An 8,147-nucleotide genomic window follows, 5' to 3' on the forward strand; every position below is an offset into this window, starting at 1 on the left:
AAGCTACAAAGCTGTCAGAGGAAAAGGAAACTCAATTCAAGGAGACAGAAAGCAGACAGATGATGGGCAAACAGTCAAAACCCAGTTGTCTGAATGCCGAACATATAAGACAAGAAAAGAAAAGGCAAAAAATAAGAAAGAAATGAGCACAAGTTATGGATTTTATAAACCGAAAGGACAGAAAGAGTTATCAGACTTGATGGAACACTGGTCTGGTTATGTACAGAAAATCTGATATAAATGTGCAATGCAGAATTTAAATGTTTTATCAAAATAGATGTGAAGGAGTTGTCAAAAATAAAACTGGTGCAGAAGATAAAAGAGAAGGTAAAAGACTGATAGTAGTGTACAAAGAGAATACATCTGAAAATCAAAAGGGGTAAAGATCCATAAAGAGTCAGGAAAAAGGTAAAGATGTGTTACTTTTGTTCACATACCCAAACATAACACAAGCTTTGCTTGCATGTTAAATGTTTATTTGACTCTGTTGATGCACATTAGTTGTATTTGCAATTAGTTCTCTCATTTCTGTTTTACTTTGTGAAATGCTTTTCCTTATTTTGCTGTTGCTCAGGGGGTTCCTGTGGACTTTAAAGGGTGATTAGTGTGAAATGTACAGTTGCTCTTTGGCATTCAGTGTTTCTACATGTAGGAATTATGATTAGAAAACATCAACAGGATGACCGAATGACCACTCACACAAAATGTTATTCATTTTTTAGATGTATGACTTAATATTTTACGTGAAGTCATGCCTGCTTATGAGTAAGACAAGTTTAAGCTTAATTTGCCTCATTTTGAAATTTCTGATTATTCTGTTGCCCTCAGTATTTAAACTGTGGTTTAAGTTAGTTTGTTCTGTTAATTGGTTAGTTTGTTGTTCTTTGTTTGACTCATTTGACCTCTTTTTAGGGCTCTGTAACAATTGATTCTTGAATGGTTTTATAAACTTTGCGACCAATAAAGTCATCTTTATATGAAAATACAAATGTCTTCATGCTTTGCTTGATTGGCCTTCTACTACACATTTAAGACAATTTTGCTTGTTTCATTGACATGTACATTTCTATTATGACAGCAAAACTTTGAAGTCTACATGTAATGCTTAAAAAATGGAAACAAAATGTTTTATTTTAACTTCACACACTACATAGAGAAGTTCATTTCAATGTAATCCCACATAGCTTCTGCTAAAAAAAGGTGTAGGTCCTTTGAGATCAAATTTAAGTTGACTTAATTTACCTTGACGCATATTAAGAACTGTTCTGAATAGAAATAAATTATATTTTGCAGTGCATTTAAAGTTCAAACTATAGAAATCTCAGAAATAAAAAGAGTGCACTTAGAGAAGCTTTAGATTAAAATAGGTATCTAGGTGTGTCTCCGTATCAAAATACTTGAACTGGGAGACCAAATTTGAATATTTGGAACATAGAAACGATTGATATTTGATGATGAGCAACAAGGCTTTACAGCAGCCATCATGACAGCTGGACTTTCAGCTGACCATGGTTCTCGTACCAGCAGACAGAGGACAGCCAGCTGCCCAGATGTGCCCTCACTGTTGGCCTCAGATGGAGCAATTGCTGCTGCTCACCCCCCACTGTCCACCTCCACTGAGCAATGAGCCGCTCACTGTGGGACGGCAGCACATTCTCAGACAGATTTCACTGTTCAATTTATCAAACTGTGCGGATTCTCATCGACTGACCTGCAGCTCATTGACCAGCTGACTAGAGATCTGTGTACTCTGCATCTTCTCCCCAACCCCAGGAGATCACACACTGAAAACATTTCACGTGATTGCTTGACCACATACGCTTAACCTGATGTTGTCGATGCTCAGTGAAGTGAGGAAAGTACTTGCTCAACATACAGTCTATTTTCTGCTTGATCTCAGGTGATGTATTCTTAATGTGGGGTTTGGACTGCACTGCATGAAAACACCCGGACCCAGAAGACTTCTGGCACTGAGGACAAAATATGATCAATGAGGCTGATGTGAAAAATTGTGATTTTGTGATTTTGTAAACACTGTTCCCAATGTGCTCGTCACTGTGTGAGAATTGCTGCTTATATAGGATGCACATGTTTGATAAAAGACATATTTAGTTGGTGAGATAAGAAGCATATTGTAAAACCAAGATAAGGTTCAAAGCATGGGCAATTTATCCTCTAAAATTATTTGTGTTGTGCTCTGTCAATGCAAGCTAGTCATACCCCTTGAACGTTTTCATATTACCTCATACAGTAACCATAGACTTCAAGACATTTGTTGCAATATTGTTAACAAATGCACAGCAAAATAGAGCAAAATAGAAAGGTGAAAGAAAATGGCACCAATCTAATCCATAATCTATGTAAAGTAATACCCCAAGTTCTGGGTTTAGGCTGCTGAAGGACAAACTGACCACCTTTTCCTCACTTTCGTCTTTTTCTACTCGCCAGTTTGTAATATTTGCTATTGCTTCAATTGTAAACTTGATGTTTTCTCTCAGTTTTTTTCTCTCCGGAGAACCTACATCTTGTTTGGCAATCTGTTTGACTGTGATATTTTCCTGGAGAAAATGCTGAAAACAGTTAAACGTTCTCCCTTTTCTGCAATTAACATTTTACTCTACATTAACATAGAAAGTAATTCTTCATCAGTTTGTTTCTTTTTTTGGTGTATCTGCTCTGTCTTCTCAAATACCCAGTCGATCATGGCCTGAGCCAGGTTCTGGTTCTGCTGGAGGTTTCTCCCTGTTGAAAGAGAGTTTTTTCCTCTCCACTGTTGATACATACTTATTGGGTATGAGGGGTTGCAATAAAGTCAACAACAAAACACAAGTGATTGTCTACTGTTGCTACATGCTTATCCAGGAGAAGCAAATGCTGCAAGTCAATAACTTGATGCAATCTGCTGGTTTTCTTGCAATGTTTGACAACGTGGATCAATTGGAATGTATGTATAAATGAATTGAAATTACTTTTTTGTAAAGTCCCTCGAGAAGACAATTGCTGTGAATTAGCATTATAAAAATAAACTTAGGTCTTACTATATTTTAAGTTTGAGTGGTAGTTTGTCTTATTTTCAATGAGAAGTTGTTTAAACAAGAGAAAAGTTGGCAAAGTCTTCAGTAACTTAACTATCTTTACATGATATCCCTAAACATTTGAGTCACTAGCTTAACAGTTTGTCATTTTACTATAAGTAGTTACTTGTTCAGTCCATAAAGGATGTAAAACACAATATAGTTATGATGCACGTTCTCAAAGGTGTCAGTTGTCAACATGACGGGTGTTTCTGCAACGCTCTGTGCCATTTTTCACAGTCTGAACCCACCATGAAGACAAACATAACAGATGGTAATAAAACAGTACCGAAATGACAAATAATTTTATTAGCTTTGCAGGAAGCCTTGAGGCATCAGAGTGATATATATGTGCTGTCATAATCAGTGACGTGCGGTGAGGTTCATAGCTGGTGAGGCACTGACGTCATCAGAATCAGATTTGCAAATAGATGCATAGATTGACAGCAGTTTACAGGTTATGTTTCACTTCTGCATCCTTACACATACAAACTGTAGCTCACAAAACACACATTTCCTTAAAAAACAAAACAAAATAAATGTACTGTCTTACCTGCTTCGATTGAAAGTCCACTTGAGAAAACTTTTTTAGTGTTGTAATGTAGTCATCCATGTCGAAAGTCGGGATAAGCGAAAGGAAAAAAAATCACTATCTCTATTATAATCTATCGCTGCACTTGACTTGCTTCCCGAATCGTTTAGCCTAGCTCGCTGTCACTTACTCGGCAGTTGAGGAGTGAACAAGACGAACGTCTGGGATCTTGAGCGCCCCCTGCCATGAGGCAAGAGAACTGCCTGCCTCACCTCGAACCTGTTCTCTGCCGTTTATAATCGCTCATTACACGAAACACGTTACACAAACACAGTTGGTGACAAAAAGCACTGTACATTATATACATAAGCTAAATTATTGGAAATAAGTTCACATATTAAATTTGTTTAAACCATTTTATTGACGCCGTACAGCAACATGCTCTCTCCGCTTAGCAGCCAGCGCAGAGCCAGGGGTTGCGCAATCCAAGGTGAGGCAGAGCTCGCTGCTGCCTCACCGGCATCGCTTCCAAGCATTTGAATGGGAAAATAAGAAAATTCAGCGATTTTGAACAAATAAAAATCGAAATTGGTGAAGCTACATGAAAAATAAATATTTTTTAGTACAAACCACCGGATGAATATAACAATTTAAATTACTTTATGATTATATATTTTCTTTCTTTCCATGATGGCTGGTGAGGCACTGCCTCACCTGCCTCCCCTGACCGCACGTCACTGGATAATTTTTTTGTACACTGAGTTCTGGATTGATTTTTTTCTCTTTGGCATGGAAACATAACTGTCACTTGTGTGTTTATCTGCTTTGCAAAAGCAAAACAAGCTATTTGCTTTTACAAAGCTTGTTTTGCTTTTCAGCAAAACGTGTTTTTAAAAAGTTTAGCATTTCAAAATCTTACCACTTTTGGTGTTAAACACAGATGGAAAAAGGAGCAAAGTTGTCGTCTTCTCAAGTTGGAAAAATAATCAAGTGAGACGAGAATGTTCATTTATGTGCAGGTTTTGCCAAGCAGCCTTGGAACAAACAACCCATGGCTTCCAGCGTCATCAGTATTTGCACTAAAAAACAGAATTTTTTTTACTCACTGTGTCCTTAAGTCTTGTCTCGAGTTGGGAGTCAAAACTTTTGAGATTTGGTAACAGCCCCAGGAGCATTATCACAACACAAGAATTAATAGATATAAAAAATGTTTCTTTCAAATATATATTTGCTCTGAAATGCAAAATCTTGAATTTTTTCTTTGCTTTCTGCTAAAACTTGGTTTAGTGCAAGTATGTGTTCTCAGATCACATTAATTATTACACTATAAGCTGCATGTTAAGGGGCTGCACAGTGGCCTAGTTGGCAGTTGTTAACTTGCAACGGAGTTCAAACCCTGGCTTGCCATCTTTCTGCATGGAGCCTTCAAGGTTAAGCAAGTTAATAGGATGGATGGATTGATGGTTGGTTGCATGTTAAGTTAGTTTGACTATATATATTATATTGCCATTACTGATTATTAAACAGATTGGAAAAATACAGTCATGAAAATGCAGTAATCAGAAAATCACATAAACTCATTTCTTTCAATTCAAACAATAACTCCCCCACTTATTTCTTTCAGTGACTGAGCAATTCTCCGATAGGCTTCATTCTGCTCCTTCTCATAAGACAGAGGATCATAAAGGCGTCTGTTTACTGCAGACATGACGCTGTGATTGCAGAACTCATTAAACGTTGCTACGCTGACAGCTGTTCAGGGTCATTCATCAAATGATCGAGTGAGAGCGAAAGTTGGAAAGATGAGGCGAACAGGAGGGGATGTAAATCTGCTGATGAAGGGAGCAAACGACTTGATGAACATTCCTTGGACGATTACCTCCAGGTTCAGATGGTCCGTTTATTTTTTTCAGCAGAACTCAGATGTTTCTTACTTTTTCCTTACTCAGGAATTATAGTAGGTTGTGTTTCAGTTTGGATGAAAACTCCACCATTTGTGACTTTAACATTAGACTTATTGTGTGACAACTAATGTAACTTTTCCCCTTTAGAGAGAACATGTCTACAGTTCTGGAATCACCTTTCATGTCTTTAAGAGTTGCATAAAAAAACAGACCTTTTTATTGTTTAAATATTCAGTTCTGTAGTTGTTTGGATGTATTTTAGGTACATTTCAAACACAGTTATTGAATGTGACATCATAAAAAACAAAACAAATCAGACAAAATGTAAGGAAGGTAACTGTACACCTCCATGAGTCCAGTTTAATTTTAAAATACTTTAAGTTTTCATGTTCATTTGTTAAAACAATTATGTAAAAAACAAATGGGAAGGTCATTATACATGATGAAATGAGTCCTGTACCAACATTTGCTTAAGAACCACACAATTGGGAAGAAGCTATTTTTCCAAAAGCAACATAAAGATTTCCAAGACTCAATAAAAGGGTTCAATCTCTAATTTTGTGTAAAAAAACACAGAATAAAAGTCAACATTTATGCATCTTTTGTTTAAAATACAGATGTAGTATTATGACGCTGAGTCTTAAAGGGTTAAACACAAAAACATCTTCATGCAAGATTATCAGATGTATTTCAGATCTGCTGCTGTGAGGATCAGAACTGGTTAACCAGTGGAGATCTGTGCTGCACATCACACTGTACAAACACACCCCGACTCCCACTGGCATGCACAACAGCTCCTGTGTCTCCATGACAAAGTCTGTGGGGGGGATCATCTCAAGCTGTTTGCTCTTAATTCCCCACTCAAGGACATCAAGCTTTATCAGGGCTGACCAGTGCCATCTATCCCACCTTCCTTGCCTCCAATAGACCTTTGAGTTATGGAGCCCCAGCTGATTTCCGTTAAAGGCCAGCCGGATGAAGGCAGTGGGAGAGATGCACCGTATGCTTAACACTAAGCCCACAGCTCCAGACACTCCCCCATCCATCACTGTCAGGCCCTGAGCAACCTCTTTTTGCCTGCCAGTCTGCCGCTGAATTGCAGGCCATCTCTGCAGTACTTACATTTAGTTGAATTACGTTGACCAGACGTCAAAAAGTGCAACCAGTAAAAGGATTTCTGGTTAAAAGCAGGGAAATATTTCATATGCTGAGACACTTTCAGCTCTGAACGAAAAGAGTTATGAGTGAAAACATTTCTGTTGCTTTAGGCATGAGCATCGAATGCCTGGGAGGGCAGTAAAGAAAAAAAAGATGTATCTTTTTTGAATAATATTAAACCCTTTTCATGGTATAAACCCTTTGTTTTCTCATGTGTGGGCCTTCCACAACAAAAAGCCTTTCATCTAAAAATATAAGGCAGCTTTCTTATTGTGTTATTTTCTTGCTTTTAAGAAACTGGCCCACTGGTATAGATTTAGAGTGTAATTACATAACCAAGCTAAAAATGCTATGTTTTTGAAGTCCTTCTTCCTTTTTCCTTTAAAGACAGTTATACAATTAAAAATCAGCAAACTTTTAGGAGATAGGCACAGAGGCAAAAAATTATGAGGTCACAGTGATAATGCAAATTTCTGTTCACTTAATGACTGTCAGGGAGAACTGGGGCATTTCAATCTCAATAGTTTATGTTTCATGGTGACTGGATACAGGCTAAGAAGATTATGAACCAGTTTAACTGCAGGCTTTGTATCAATCTTCCTGTTTTCTGAAACTTTGACTTTTCTGATGTACCCAGTAACTCTGCTGAACTTTGTTGGAAGCTCCTTGGAATCACTATGATTCAGAATAAGTTGGAATTAGCAAAGTTACTCAATTAGTGGATATTTATTCACAGCTGCACACTGCCCAGTGAGGCGGTTAAGCCATTTAAAGCCAGAGCATGAGTCACGGAGGCCCAAAAGATCCAAATAATTGCCATTAATGAATGACAAATCGTGCATGTGTCTTACAAAGAGGAGATCTTTTGACTCCCTGCGATGAACAAGTTGTGGCTGGTAATTAAAGTTCAAGGATTTTGTGTTTTAGCTGTTCATTTTTATTGATTAGTTTATGTTTGAGTCGCATCTCATCAGTGGATTGTCAACATCCTTTTCTCTTTGATTTTTTGTTTAATAGCATTTTGTGAGGCTTTTTAGCTGCTCCTCATTTTGCAGTCTGGAGTATCTATGTGTTTTTTCAGGTGATAATTAAAGTGACATTAAGTGGATCGCTCACTGCCTGCTCATCCGTGAGAGTAAAGTGCTGAGTTAATGGGCGGCAGGAAATGGGAAACTTTGCCTTGCCAAAGTGATGTTAGTTGTTTGTTTTAGGTTTATGTTAATTGGGATGCAGCACACATGTAACTGCTTTCACATTTAAACTCTTTTGTCACCAGTGTCGCTTTTAATAGTATTTGGTATAAAAACTTTGTCTTCCAGAGCAAGAGTCTCCAGCTGCTGTCTTCAATGTCCTGCAGCGTTTATTTCGCATTCCTGCTCCAACACACTTGAATCAAATGGTTGAATTAACTCCTCAGCATGGCTTCTAGTTCTTCAGAGACCAGGTAATGGACCATTCATTTGATTGGTTAATTTGTGT

Source organism: Xiphophorus couchianus, chromosome 23 (assembly GCF_001444195.1).
Source record: "Xiphophorus couchianus chromosome 23, X_couchianus-1.0, whole genome shotgun sequence".
Taxonomy (NCBI): domain Eukaryota; kingdom Metazoa; phylum Chordata; class Actinopteri; order Cyprinodontiformes; family Poeciliidae; genus Xiphophorus; species Xiphophorus couchianus.